This window comes from Balaenoptera borealis (genome assembly GCF_965194805.1).
Source record: "Balaenoptera borealis genome assembly, chromosome: 1".
Classification (NCBI taxonomy): Eukaryota; Metazoa; Chordata; class Mammalia; order Artiodactyla; family Balaenopteridae; genus Balaenoptera; species Balaenoptera borealis.
Window position 1 is genome coordinate 172,950,022 of NC_138860.1, and position 15,112 is coordinate 172,965,133.

Below are 15,112 nucleotides of genomic sequence, written 5' to 3' on the forward strand. Positions count from 1 at the left end.
GCTCAGTTGGTATTTTGGTAAACATTTCCATTCCCATCCTGAGAAGAAATGATAGCACACTGGCAGATAGCTCATTCTGGAGCACAACCCACCCTCTCCTCTCGTAAGGGCAACAGTGCCTTTCCACAAACTTTTAGAGGCAGACAAGCATAACTGGAAACACTTCTAAGCAGAGATTATTTGAAAGGCTCACCTCAGGAGAGAAATATGCTCAAATGTACAGGGGGCATAACTAGTTTCACACTTCAGTCCAAAGTCTCTCAAATACAAATAATCAGAGCAATAAATAAAAGTTATTTGAATATTAGGAGATTTAATCATGGTCAAATTTTAAAAGCATTATTTTAAGGAAGGTTAGGAAATAGTCAATTCTACAGAGTAAAGAACTCATAGATATGAAATGATACGAATGAAAGACTGGAATTGGCAAAAGGAAGTTATATATATTATATATGATTAAACACTAGAAAAGATTACAACAAGGGGATTTCTATCTCTGGTGCAGTATGCAAATTACATAATGCTCAGTTCTGCTGAGGGGCAAAAAGACGGAAATAAGTGACTTCAAGAATCCATAAGGTGGGGACTTCCCTGGTGGTCCAGTGGCTAAGACTCTGAGCTCCCAATGCAGGGGGCCCGGGTTCAATCCCTGATCAGGGAACTGGATCCCACATGCCGCAACTGAAAGTTCGCATGCCGCAACTGAAAGTTCGCATGCCACAACTGAAAGTTCGCATGCCGCAAGGAAGAGTTCACATGCCTCAACTAAGACCCGATGCAGCCAAATTAAAAAAAAAAAAAAAAAAAGGAATCCGTAAGGTAAAAACTTCAATGCCTATTTTGCCAGGCACTGTGCTAAACTTTGAAAATACAGCAAAGAACAAGCCGAACACAGACCCGTCTCTTCAAGAGCACACAATATAGTTGTCATTAATTGTATATCAATGGCACCAAGGCTACTGTAATCAGAGCTCCAAAGAGTGACTGAAAAAGGCTAATTTAACCAAAACACCAAAATGAATAGCTAGGACAGTAAATTCAGAAGGAACAACATGGAATAATAAATTAAATTTTATTTATACTCATTTATTCACACATCTTAGAAGAGAGCACAAAAATGACAGTAGGGGAAACAAACTAAACATATAACAGTAGAGCTAGACAGACAACTGGGAAATCACTAATGAAGAATAAGGACTTTAACAGACAACAAGCAACTTTCTTTTTTTGGCTGAGTCACATGGCTTGCGGGATCTTAGTTTCCCAACCAGGAATTGAACCCTGGCCACCACAGTGAAAAGTGCCGAGTCCTAACCACTGGAGCACCAGGGAATTCCCAGACAACAAGCAACTTTTAATGTATCTTCTTCATCCTAAGGATAGCACAGTTAATGAATAAACCCTGATTTTCACACTTAAAGCTCTAATAACACTGAGGGCTAATTTGTTGGCAGAACGTGAAAGCTCAATAAAAACTTCCTCTAGCTAGAATACAAAGGTTTAGGAATGGCATTTACTTGTAATTCAGGATATTTCAGGCAAACTCTAGCTGATATTCAATGGAAAAGAGGAAGAAGGAAGCCAGTTTCTAGGAGTCAGGAATATGAGAAATATAAAAATACCTAAGGCACAAAGGAAAAGATATGATTTAATGTTATAAAGAAAATATGAGTTGCTATGCAGATGTTACACCTTCTAAAAGGTATTCTATTCCCAGAGCTCTAAAATGCCTAGAACTTAACACCATCCCTTCCACAAACTTTCTTTTTTTTTTTAACATCTTTATTGGAGTATAATTGCTTTACAATGGTGTGTTAGTTTCTGCTTTATAACCAAGTGAGTCAGTTATACATATACATATGTTCCCATATCTCTTCCCTCTTGCGTCTCCCTCCCTCCCACCCTCCCTATCCCACCCCTCCAGGTGGTCACAAAGCACCGAGCTGATCTCCCTGTGCTATGCGGCTGCTTCCCACTAGCTATCTATTTTACATTTGGTAGTGTATATATATGTCCATGCCACTCTCTCACTTTGTCACAGCCCACCCTTCCCCCTCCCCACATCCTCAAGTCCATTCTCTAGTAGGTCTGCGTCTTTATTCCCATCTTGCTGCTAGGTTCTTCACGACTTTTTTTTTTTCTTCTTAGATTCCATATATATGTGTTAGCATACGGTATTTGTTTTTCTCTTTCTGACTTACTTCACTCTGTATGACAGACTCTAGGTCCATCCATCTCACTACAAATAACTCAATTTTGTTTCTTTTTATGGCGGAGTAATATTCCATTGTATATATGTGCCACATCTTCTTTATCCATTCATGTGTTGATGGACACTTAGGTTGTTTCCATGTCCCGGCTATTGTAAATAGAGCTGCAATGAACATTTTGGTACATGACTCTTTTTGAATTATGGTTTTCTCAGGGTATATGCCCAGTAGTGGGATTGCTGGGTCGTATGGTAGTTCTATTTTTAGTTTTTTAAGGAACCTCCATACTGTTCTCCATAGCGGCTGTATCAATTTACATTCCCACCAACAGTGCAAGAGTGTTCCTTTTCTCCAGACCCTCTCCAGCATTTATTGTTTCTAGATTTTTTGATGATGGGCATTCTGACCGGTGTGAAATGATATCTCATTGTAGTTTTGATTTGCGTTTCTCTAATGATTAACCACAAACTTTTAACTTAGGCTACTGGGAAACTTTCTTCAATGAGCACATCTTTATATAGTTACAAAGGAAGCTAATAAAATTCAACTAACAGTTAAATTTAGAGGAATTAATCTCATACTTCAAAATGAAAAGCGTACCAGTAATATAAGAGCCTAAGGTTAACAAACCCTAGAAAAAAGTACATCTGGAGAAGATTACTCATCTGGAACCAAGGACTGAATTGGTAATATCCAAACAAACATGAGGAACCACCCATTTCAGGTGTGCCATAGTCCTTGTTTAGGCTCTGGTTAACGCAGCAGAAAGAGAAGCAGACTTGAAATACTTAGGCACCTGGGCCTGAATTTCAGCCCCGTAGTTGTGCAAGTTACTTAACCTGAGTTTCAATTTCCTCATTTGTAAAATAGGGATACTAACCTACTTCAATGGATCTTTGTGAGGAATAAATGATGAAATATATATGAAAGTACAAAATATATACCTGGATCGTGGTAGGTGATTAATAGACTTCCACCAAACCTGAATTCTACTAAGATCTGATAACTCCTGTTACCTATACTCACTGGCATGGTTATATTTCTTCCATATTTCATTCCCTACCAGAGAGACAAAGCTGACATTGAGGATTCCACTGCGGATGGTGGGGCACAGAGACTAGGATGTCTTTATCACCTCTGCTAGCTTTGAAATGCAAGATCAGAAGGAAAAAAGAGACTTTGTTAAAAACAAAGAAACTCCATAAGAAAACGTGTACAAGAATGCATATAGTAACATTACTCACAATAGGTAAAAGGTAGAAACCACCGAAATGTCCACCAACTGATCAATGGATAAACAAAATGTGGTTTATCCATACAATCGAATGTTATTTGGCCAGAAAAAGGAATGAAGTACTGAGACATGGCTACAACATGGATGAAACTTGAAGACATTATGCTAAGTGAAAGAAGCCCACATACCATGTAAGTCCATTTATATAAAAAGCCCAGAATAGGCAAATCTATAGAAATAGGAAGTACATTTGTGATTTCTTGAGGCTGGAGGGGACAGGAGGTAGAAGGGTGATAACTAAAGGATATGTTTCCTTTTTTTTTTTTTTAACTGAATTGAAACTCACGTAACATAAAATTAATCATTTAAAGTGTACAATTCAGTGGTATTTAGTACATTCACAATGTTGTGGGACCACCCCCTCTAGCTAATTCCAAAACATTTCCATCAACCCAAAAGAAAACCTCATACCCATTAAGCAGTCATTCCCTATTCCCTCCTCCCCCCAGCACCTGGCAACTACTAATTTACTTTCTGTATCTATGGATTTATCTATTCTAGGTTTTTCACATAAATGGAATCCTACAATTTGTGGCCTTTTTGTGTCTGGCCTCTTCCACGTATTATAATGTTTTGAGGTTCATCCATGTTGCAGCACGTATCAGTACTTAGTTCCTTTTTATGGCTGAGTACTATTCCATTGCACTGCTATGCCACATTGTGTTTATCCATTCATCCATTGTGAATAGTGCTGCTATAAACATTCACGTACAAGTCTCTGTTTGAGTACTTGTTTGCAGTTCTTTTGGGTATATACCTAGGAGTGGAATTGCTGGGTCATATGGTAATTCTATGTTTAACTATTTGAGGAATCGCCAGACTGTTTTCCATAGTAGCTGCACCATTTTACAGTCTCACCAGCCAATGTATAAGGGTCCCACTTTCTCCACACCCTCACCAACACTTGTTTTTTTTTTTAAATCATAGCCATCTTCGTGGATGTGAAGTGGTATTTCACCGTGGTTCGGAGTTTCTTCTTGAGGTGATAAGTATGTTCTAAAACTGACTGTGGTGATTGTTGCACATCTGTGAGTCTACTAAAAACCAATGAATTGTATACTTTAAATGCATGAATTATATGGCATATGGATTATATCCCAACAAAGTTATTATATTAAAAAAAAAAAGGGACTACTAATACAGGCAACAACATGGAAGAATCTCTTAGATTCTGAGCAACAGAAGCCAGACATAAACTACATACTGTATGATTCCATCTATATGAAGTTCTAAAACAGGCAAAGTACAGTTAAAAAAAAATCAGAAGTGTTGCCTGGGGGTGTGGAGATTGGCAAGAAAAGGACACCTGAGAACTTTCTAGAGTGACAGAAGGCTCTCTATATATTGATGGGAGTATGATTTCATGGATATTGGAGGTATGTTCACATGGGTATGTCCATTTGTTAAAATTATACAATCAAGATTAGTGTGTTTTCATGTTTGTAAATTTTACCTAAAAAATAGAATGGGTGGGTGGAAAGCAGGGGAGGTATAGGTGAAACAAGAATGGCAGGATGTTGACAGTTATTGAGATAGGATGATGAGTACATGGCGGTTTATTATACTCTTCTGTTTACTTTGTATACATTTGGAATTCTCTCTAATAAAGCCCTTTTAAAAATCTTTCTTTCCGGGAATTCCCTGGCCGTCCAGTGGTTAGGATTCCACGCTTCTACTGCCGGGGGACCGGGTTCGATTCCTGGTTGGGGAACAAAGTTCCCACGAGCCTCGTGATGTGGCAAAAAAAAACCCAAAAAACAAAAAAACCCACTTTTTTTCCTATTATAGAGTCATTCAAAACATGGAAGACTGCTTAATGAAATGGAAAAACCATTAATCATTTTAGTTTAAAAATCAGGTTTAAGACATATATATAGCCATCCCAGCCTTGGGGGAAAAAATACAAACCAAAAAATGTACATATGTAATGCTATAACAAGAAGGATATGCACAAAAATTGTTAGCCAGTGGTCATGTCTCTGGTAGGACAACAGGCGATATATTTTTCTTTCTGTTCCTGTGTATTTTCCAAGTATTCTACTGTAAACTTTTATTGTTTTGTGTTAATGTGGAAATAGTCATTAGAAACTAGCTTTGGATGGAAAGAAACTTGAGTTTGAATCTGGCTCTACCACACACTAGATTGTGTTCTTGGGCAAAACTGTTTACTTTTAAGCTCCTGGGTTTTTTTGTTTTATTTTTGTTTTTACCTGCTATATAGGCATATGTAATAATATCTATCGCATATGTAATAATATCTATCTCACAGGGTTACTGGGAGCATTAATGAGGTAATGCATTGTAAAACACTTAGCACAATACCTGGCATGTGATAATTCAAGAAACACTGGCTATTTTTTCAACTGTTACACAGAGAGAATGATTGTACCTACCTCAGGACTGTTGTGAGGATTACATGGGATAACTGGCACACTGTAAATACTAAGTGTGAGTGACAGGATTATTTTCAATAAGAAGAAGTCATTTAAGAAAAGCCTCCTCCCAAAAAGTTAAAGTTAGAGTGACCATATGACCCAGAAATTCTACTCCTAGGTATATACCCAAGAGAAATGAAAACCTATGTCCACATGAAAACTTGTACATGAACACTCATAGCAGCATTGTTTATAATATCCCCAAAGTAGAAACAACTCAAATGTCCATCAATGGATAAATAAAATGTGGTATATCCATATATGGAATATTATTCTTCCATAAAAAGGAATGAAGTACTGATTCATGCTATAACATGGATGAAACTTGAAAACATTATGTTAAGGGAAAGAAGCCAGTCCCAAAAGGCCACATATTGTACGAATCCATTTATATGAAATGTCAAGAATAGAAAAAGCTATAGAGACAGAAAGTAGATTAGTGGTTGTCTAGTGTTGAGGGAGAAGATGGGATGATTGGGGGGTAGGCAGTGATAGCTAAAGGGTATGGGTTTCTTTTGGGGGGTGATGAAAATGTTCCAGAATTAGATATTGGTGATCATTGCACAACTTTGTGAATATATTAAAAAGTGCAGATTTGCACACATTAAGAGGGTAGGTTTTATGGTAAGTAAATTATATCTCAATTGTAAAGGAGGAAAAGTCCCAAAACCCTTTCTTCTTTTCTCTACCTCAAAATGACAACTTATGAAAAGAAAATTTAGTTCTCACTCTTTCCTTTATCTGTCTCCTAACTTGAACAGTAGTTATTTATGTGGCTTCTTTTCCTTAAAAGACTAAAAGCATCCTGAGGGCCAGCTCTTTACCTGATTCATCTACTGATCCTCCTGGGTCCCCAAGGAGTGATGTAGGCTTAGCAGGTACCAATAAATACTTGCTGAATGAATCACAGCATGACTACCTTGCATACAAACAGTGTTTTATACCTATCAGAATGCTTTTGTTCATGCTTTTCATTTGAACTTCACAACAATCTTGTGAGGAAGCTAGAAAGTTATTATCATCCCCATTTAACGAGGGAGAACTGAAGCACAACGCTATATGGTACTGAGGAAGAAGCACTAAACCGGGATTAGGGTCTTGTGCTCCAGGCCAAGATCTGCCTCTAACTGGCTGTGTGACTCTGAGTATGACATTTCATTCCCTCAGCCTATTTACCCATCTGTAAAATGAGAGGTAGACTCTGAGATGAGCTGCAAAACCCGTTCCAATGCCCTTATCCCATAATTCTAAGGACACACTGCTAGGTAGCAGTAGAGTGGAGATGGAACCCAAGTCATCTGTATTCTCCTTCCTCTGGACTTGTTGCCTACCACTGCAGGGAGGTGCTCCCACTGAGTGACAGCTGACCCCCTTTCAACATTCTGAATTATGCAAAAGATGTATGCAAGTTTCCTTTCACTCTATTTGCGATGGTTTTCCTACGGAAGCAATCCTATAGGAAAAAAAAAGCACTTCCAATGCATAAAGGTAATTGGAACTAATATAATAAAATAAAAAGAGTTGGGCTGTGGAGTCTGACAGACCTAAAGTTCAATCCAGTTCTGCCACCTACTTTCTGTGTGACAGCATTTCTAAACCTCAGTTTCCCAATCTATAAAACAGAGATGATAGGACTTCCCTGGTGGTCCAGTGGGTAAGACTCCACGCTCCCAATGCAGGGGGCCCAAGTTTGATCCCTGGTAGGGGAACTAGATCCCACATGCATGCCGCAACTAAGAGTCTGCATGCCACAACTAAAGATCCCGCATGCCTCAACTAAACATGCTGCAATGAAGATCTTGCGCGCCACAACTAAGACCCAGCGCAGCCAAAAATAAATAAATAAGTAAATAAATAAATTTAAAAAATAACAGGGATGATAAAGCCTACCTTCACAGACTGATGAGGAATGGAAGAGCCACGTATGTAAAATGCCTTGACACTGAGCGTAGTAAATAATACTTATTGAACATTCTAAACATTTTACAAGTGTTATCTGACAGACTCCTCATAACAGCCCTGTGAGACAGGTACTACTATTATCCTCATTTTATAGATGAAGGATGAGGCATGGAGAAGTTAACTTGCCCAAAGTTACAGTAATTAAATGAAGAGTCAAACTAGATAGCTTAACTCCAGGACCCAGGCTGTTGGCCACTAAAAAAGAGTTACTACTATTATCTTTAATCAAACCACATCCAAGCAGTCTTCCCCAATAGAAACTTTGTCTCTTACCGTTTCTTAGGGTTAGGCTAAGGAATCAAAATCACCTTGACTCTGCCGGGCTCAAACACAAATTTAAAGATTGCATTTCAGGGTCATGAACTAAGTTGGCACAAGGACATCATCTGAGAAAGGTGTGGATGGTAGGACAAGCCCATCGGCAAAGCATCTTTGGAAAAGTTCTCTGCCATCTTTGAGGCTCCTGGCTTAAATGATTCCATATGGGGCTGACTGAAGCTTTCTCTGTGGAAGGCCATCCTAAGAAATGCTTCACTTGTGGGAGGCTCTGGATGAAAACTCACCTTGATGTCTTCTCTGCCTGTATAGTTCTATATCACGATCTGGGTTTTGTGAAAAATTTTCCTGATGTTTTCAGAGCTTTGCTTTTCAGTGATCATAGATAATTTATCTGCCTTCTCCTAGGGTCACAATTACCTTAAGGTAATGGAAGGGAACAGAAAGAGAAATGGAAGCATATTCTGATGATGCTATCCTTTCTCACTGTATTCAAGAGCATCCACAGTCTTGCATTTTGCCTTTAACTTGCATCTTTCCAAATCCTGCCACAACTCAAAGTACCTTTCACAGGAAAGCCTTTTAAGTTTCGCCCTCTAACTTTACTCCTAGCAGAAAGGTCAAGGAAAACTAAGCCAATCAATTTGGAAATGCTTCCTTTCTGATTCATTTGCAGCTGTGTGACATCCAGATGTCTGACTCAAGAGGGAACCAGGTACGCCACTGGCACCCAAACACTCAGGCCTCAACTGATGAAGCTCCCAGACCAGAAACGCCTGCCTCCCATTCTGATAAAGGCTCTCTAAAAGGTTCGGGAATAAGCAGTTTTATGCTTTCTGAAAATAGAATCTGGGGCTTATGAACAAGGACAAAATTTTACCAAGGTCCTGATCCTAACACTGCCTCTAGAGAGCTTGTAGATAGCTACCTGGGCAAGGACTGATCCTGCTCTGCCCCCTTCCCCAAGAAAATGGGGTTAATACCTCCCCAGATGGCTACAGGGAGGATTAAGGGTTATTATTCTTGGTATCCAGCTCTGTCACAGCTCTAGCAGTTGTGACCTTGTTCATCCTAAAGTAAGACATTAAATATAAAAATGCAAACAGTGATCCCTGAATCTGATTCTACAATAGGGTGAGAATTTTCTTTCCACACAGCTTCTGACACTGCCTTCAATACTCCAACCTGTTGGCTGAATACTCCTCTTATTCAGGCCTCAAGTTTTTAAGGTATTAGTTACTAATGCCACAAAGCCCTTTGTGGAGTCAGCAGTTGTTACTAATAGCACCAAGAATGAACTCCAGAACTCTCAGGGTTTCAGTCAGGCCTGAATTCAACCTGAAGAAACCAAAGTGGCATCCCTTTACCCCCAAACCCAGGCTCTCGGGGGCAAAAGATGAGATCTAGTGAAAAGCACGTATTACATCATTTAGTCCTTATATACCCACTGTAAGGTAGGTGCTCATTTCACATATGAGGAAAGTATAGCTCAGAGAGAACACATGCTTTACTCCAGGTTACACAGCTAAGAAGGTGCAGACATAGGTTCAAGTATCAGCCCTACTACTACTAGCTGTGTAACCTCCAGCGTATTTTTCAACTTTCTGGACCCTCAGTTTCCTCATTTGTAAAGTGGGAATAGTGATAATACTTACCTCAGGGGACTTCTGAAGATTAAATGAAATATTGTAGGAAAAGTGTTCAGCAAGTGCCAGGCACAAAGTAAGTATTCAATACATATTAGTTTTTTACAGATCAAAATGACAGGAATTTGATATAATTTTTATTTAATAACAGAGTTTAAAATAAAAAAAAAACAGCCCAATTTAACTACATAAGTATGAACTCCTCTACCGTATCCCTGATAAGAAGTGGCAAAGCCTCTTCTTGAATACCTCCAATGATGGGTAACTCACTCCCCCACAAGGCAGCCCATTTTGTTTTTAGAAAGCCAAATTCTCTCCTGTCAAGCCAATATCCACCCTCTTGGAATTTCCATCCTTTGATCCTAGTGCTGCCTTGCAGAATCACACAGAGAAAGTCCAGTTCCCTTTCCAAAGACAGTTCTTCAAGTATGTGTTCCCCCAGGCTCTTAGCTTTGGTCCTTTCAGCTCTTGCTCAAGTGTCACAGTCCCTGAGGAGACAGACCTGGGTCTGAATTCTGATCCTTTCACTTAACTAGCTGTGTGACCTTAAGCAAGTTATTCTACCTCTCTGAACCTGTGTCTTCATATGTATAATAGGAAAAACTTTCACTTCACATGGTAGTCATGAAGGTTAAATTAGATAAAGTAAGAACACTACCTAGCACAGAGCGTGACATATACCAGGCCCTCAATAAATGTCAGTCACTTTTTAGAATGTATTCCAATTAGTAAATATCCCTCAAAGTAAATTAGCCAGAATTAAACGTAACACTAAGGGACTGGTTTCTGACGCAACTGTCAGGGCTTGGGTTTTTGAAGAGCTTATTAGACAGCTGAGAAGAAAGCACAGCCTAAGAATTATATGGGTTTGGCAGCCCAAAGATGCAGTGGAGAATCTGGAAAGGTAAGGATAAAAGAAGAAAGGAAACAGAATGGATCATTAAACCAGGGGCCCAAAAGAAAAGGTTAAGTATCATCACCTTACACGTTGTCTATGACTCCCTCTCTGAGACCCAGGACTGCACACGTGGGCTATACTCCTTAATTCAAAAAGGAGAGAAGAAAATTAAAAATAATTGAAGAATAATTAAAGTCACAGTTTTGGGTCTTCCCAGCAGTTAGCCCCTCAAGAGCCACAGATTTTAGCAGGGGGCTTCTTCAGTTGTATCCTTCCAGATTCTGAAGCCCACATGCGTGAAAATACCCTCCACAGGATGTCCCATGAGTTCTTACCAGCTAGAAAAACTGTCAGCTGTTTGACAACTTTAAAACTCAAAACTGGCAAATCGTCAATGTTAACACCATCACCACAATCACTACACATATTCTCTTTCCTTCAGTGACCCCAAGGGAAGGAGTCCCAGGCAGAAATATGAATTGTTGTTCAGTTATCCTTCAGAGTTGACTCAAAGCACTGCTTCTACAAAGTGGGATGTGACTTGAACATAAGTGCCCCCAAATAGGTTAAGAGGGAAGGATAGCTGGACTCCAGAATTAAGCATCATGATCACAAACTATGGCAGAAAAGGTTGTTTCCCACCTGCCGATGAAATACAACAAACTGCAATGAAAAAATCCATTGTTAGTCTTAGACTCGGCCCAAAGGAGCCCTGCTAATTACTCCTTGGCCTGTGATAGAGGATCTGGTTATCACTATGCTCAATAGCCAAGACTCAATTCAATCCCTTTAAAAATATAATTACAAAGAAGAAGCAGCCAGAATTCAAACCAAAAATAGCCTTTAGTAGTTCCTTCAACTTAGTGAACAGAGACTGGCTACTCAAGGAGGACTGCAATGTACAGAAAAGCTTAGTGAGGCCACTGGGCATACCTGTGCCCTAGGTGGGGATTTCAGAATGCCTTTGAGTCAGGAGGTGACCTCAGAATAATCTTTTTCTCAAAACTGTTTCAGGCTTTATTAAAAGGGAAGACTTAACTGCCACTTTGCCCTGATCATCTACCCCATCTTTGGGAAGAATGGGGAAGCTACATCCACCTTACCAGGCTTTTAAACTCACTAACTTGAGAGGAAAACTTTTTAAAGTTGCTTTACCACTACCTCAGGAAGTTAAAGAAAGTCATAGAAGGAAAGGCCTTTGGAGGAAATAGTCAAATTAGGTTGTTAGACATTAGTCATAAATCCCGATGCCTCTTTTCTAGAGACCCTAGTAGTACACCTGCAGAAGAGAGAGCCAGAGGGCACTACGTGAATTCAACCTGGCTGGCAAGGGGGCGTCTCACTGCAGCTTTCAGCAACGAGAATTGGATCCTGCTGGGTCGCAGTCTCTCTCCTACTCCACACTTCCCATTTGCCCTTTGAAGTGGGTACTGAATAGCCAGTTCCCAAGTAAAGGCCCTTTGTACGGGCGCTACAGTCGCCTGGTGGAAACACCTCGGCAGAGTTCAGCTTGGTGCCAGGATGGGCCACTGAAGGCATCTGCGGCTGCCAGAAGCCTGGACTGGACACGGGGAAGGACACACACACACACACACACACAGAGATGGAAACTAAGAGAGAGCAGGTCAGGTCAACGTTGCCCTCCCGACACTTCCACCTGCCCCCTTCTTCCTGAGACCCGCGCCAGATCAGATGTCAAACAAAAACTCCGCAAAAAAGTCCCGTGATGGGACGACTTCCACCTCTCCCTCGGAAGAGCCTCCCCGAACTCCCAGAGCCTTCCCCCCACGTCCCTGCCAGCCCTCCGTCCCCACCCCGCCCCCGGCCCACTCTGCCCTCCGACCCGGCGAGGCCTGCCCCTTCTCGGGACACCCCGGAGCCCTCAGGCGGACGGGTTCAGGCCCCCGGGCCGGCAGGGCTGGGGCCGGCCCAGAGCTGGCGGCCCGTGTGCCGAGGCTGCCGGAGCCGGTCCTCGCCTCGGCGCCCGAGGAGAGCAGGGGGCGGCGGCTACCCGTACCTGTCAGGCCTCTTCCCAGGACCGGTGGCGGCGCAACTTCAGGAGCCCATGTCCGTCCGGGGGGCCCGGCCCCTCTCCCCGGAGGGGGGGCGCGGATCCCGGGGAGGGGGCTGGGGGGCCCAGGCAGCTCTAGCCCCTTCCCATGCTCCCGGCCTGGCGCCTGGCCGGGGCCGGACAGCGCCTCCGCCCGCCCCTGCGCACCGCCTCACACCCGCGCTCACACACACTCACACTCCCTCGCGCGCTCTCACACACGCACTCCCCTCCCTCCTCCTCCTCTGTTTATCTCCTCCAGCTGTCTGGGGACCCAGGAGAAGCCCAGCACCGCGCCTGCGCCACGCAGTCTCCGCCCCCGCCCCGCGCCTCACAGCCAGCGGCTACGCTACAGAGACAGCGCCCGGCCGTTTCCAGAATGGCGATCAGGGGCCCCTCCACCCCCCGCTCCTGGTCAACGTCTGCTGCCGGCGGCGCCCACTAACCTGCTAGTTGGGGAGCCCCGCATGGCCGCGGCCAATCCGCTTCGCCGCTCGCCAGACCGGCAGCCAGTGGGCGGGCGGAAAAGCCGGGCTAAGCCTGGAGCAACCTGGGAGTCGTAGTTTTTCTCCGTCGAAGAGCTCCCGCAGCGCGGGCTCACCCCGCCCAGTTGCCATTAGTTACCCGGACGCACCTTCCACCCTATATGCGCGTAAAATGCTCCCTCCTGTCGCTTCTGGGACACTCCCCTCACCCATTGCCCCCAGAGCCCGACACAGTCTCCTAAGAGCCTCCTCAAGACTCCCTCAGAGCCCGTTAATTGCGGGACTCTTCAGGCTGGGGCCCCAGGGCCACCCCAGAGCCAAGTCTCACCTTACTTCTTCCTGCTCTGGGGGGCTGCTGAAGTGGTACATTCCTCACTTTTGGCTGCCCGGCCTGAAGGAAGAGCATAAAAGGTAATCAGTCTACACCGGGTGGCCTGGAGGGGAGCCAGCCACACACACACTCTGGGAACACTCAGTTTGTTGGGAGAAAGGTCCATCTGAGAATGTTGGTCCCACCTCTGAAAAAGAGGCCGTTCCAGCCTTGTTGAGTCCCTAGTCTGATGCAGGAGACACTTCCTCTCTAAGGAAGTTCCCAAGGTCACAAGGGAGTCATCATGCCTAACTTCTGTAGGTAGAGACCGGGCCCCACCCATGAAGAGCCTCGAGTCAGCAAAGGAAGACAAGGTCATCTTCTGAGAATGGAAACTTGTCGCTCACCCACAGGGTGTCATCTGTCAGATAATAACCATAATTTGCTTTTGTTGAGCGTGTACTTACTATGTCAGCACTGTACTGAGTACAGTTCCTTTTACTATGTCTGTTTTTGCTGTAGAGGAAGCTGAGGCATAAAAGAGTTAAAAAGCAACTTGCCCAGGGTCACATAGCTGATAAGGAACCAATCTGAGATTCAAACCCCTATCTGCCTGACTCTAGAATCTGAGCTTTTGAGCATTACCTGTCCCTCCCGTGAGAACCAGGCAGCACCTACCCTCAGGAAGAACTGTATACACATACTTAGCATTTATAGTGTTTGTCCCATGTTTATCACTCCATGAGTTGCTTGTTTTTTCTTGCTTCTGCTTACATCAAGAGTTGAATTAGTGGGACTTCCCTGGTGGCACAGTGGTTAAGAATCTGTCTGCCAGTGCAGGGGACACGGGTTCAATCCCTGGTCAGGGAAGATCCCACATGCCATGGAGCAACTAAGCCCGTGTGCCACAACTACTGAAGCTCATGTGCCTAGAGCCTGTGCTCCACAACAAGAGAAGCCACCGCAATGAGAAGCCTGTGCACCGCAACAAAGAGTGACCCCCACAGGCAGCAAGGAAGACCCAATGCAGCCAAAAATAAATAAGTAAATTTATAAAAAAAAAAAAAAACAATCCTAGTAAAAAAAAAAAAAAAAAAGAGTTGAATTAGTGTGTAAGCTCCCTAAGTGTGATTCCTCCCCACTTGGAGGAGTTAGGGCCTACACTTGTAAATTCAGCTTTGTGAAATGCCTTTCTCCTAAAAATGTTATGGTTTATTTCTCCTGATCTCTCTCCTACAGATATATGTTCCACTGAATTTAAAAAACTATAAACTTTGGGACTGGAAGAAAGCTTTGAGATCATCTATCCGTGACTCCCCAGGTTCAGGCTGAAACATTGGGTCAATTCAACTGAATAATTGCTAACACTTATTGAACATTTACCATGGGAGATAAGTGCTTATCAGTGAATTAAGCAATACTCTCACAAATCACATAGCTAGTACAGTTGGGATTAAAACCCAGATTATTTGAATCCAGAATCCCCATTTTAAACCCTTGTTCTATGCTGGCAATGTCACAGATGACCTTAGAAATACCGACAGGG

At 42.7% G+C, this 15,112-nt stretch overlaps 1 protein-coding gene across 6 annotated transcripts in view; it reads right to left on the reverse strand.

Annotated features, from left to right (window-relative positions):
• The window catches only part of WDTC1 (WD and tetratricopeptide repeats 1), a 73,376-nt gene extending 60,220 nt beyond the window's left edge, over window positions 1-13,156 (reverse strand). For 2 of the 6 annotated variants that reach the window (XM_082347861.1, XM_082347860.1), the window contains exons 1-2: window positions 12,739-13,155; window positions 10,804-10,863 (exon numbers count right to left, since the gene is read on the reverse strand). The gene's annotated coding sequence lies outside the window, so the exon portion shown is untranslated. Of the gene's footprint in view, window positions 1-8,464; window positions 8,598-10,803; window positions 10,864-12,738 lie in introns of all 6 variants that reach the window. The other 4 variants (XM_082347864.1, XM_082347865.1, XM_082347863.1 and 1 more) reach the window with 4 other exon arrangements.
• Between the last annotated feature and the right edge of the window lie 1,956 nt (window positions 13,157-15,112).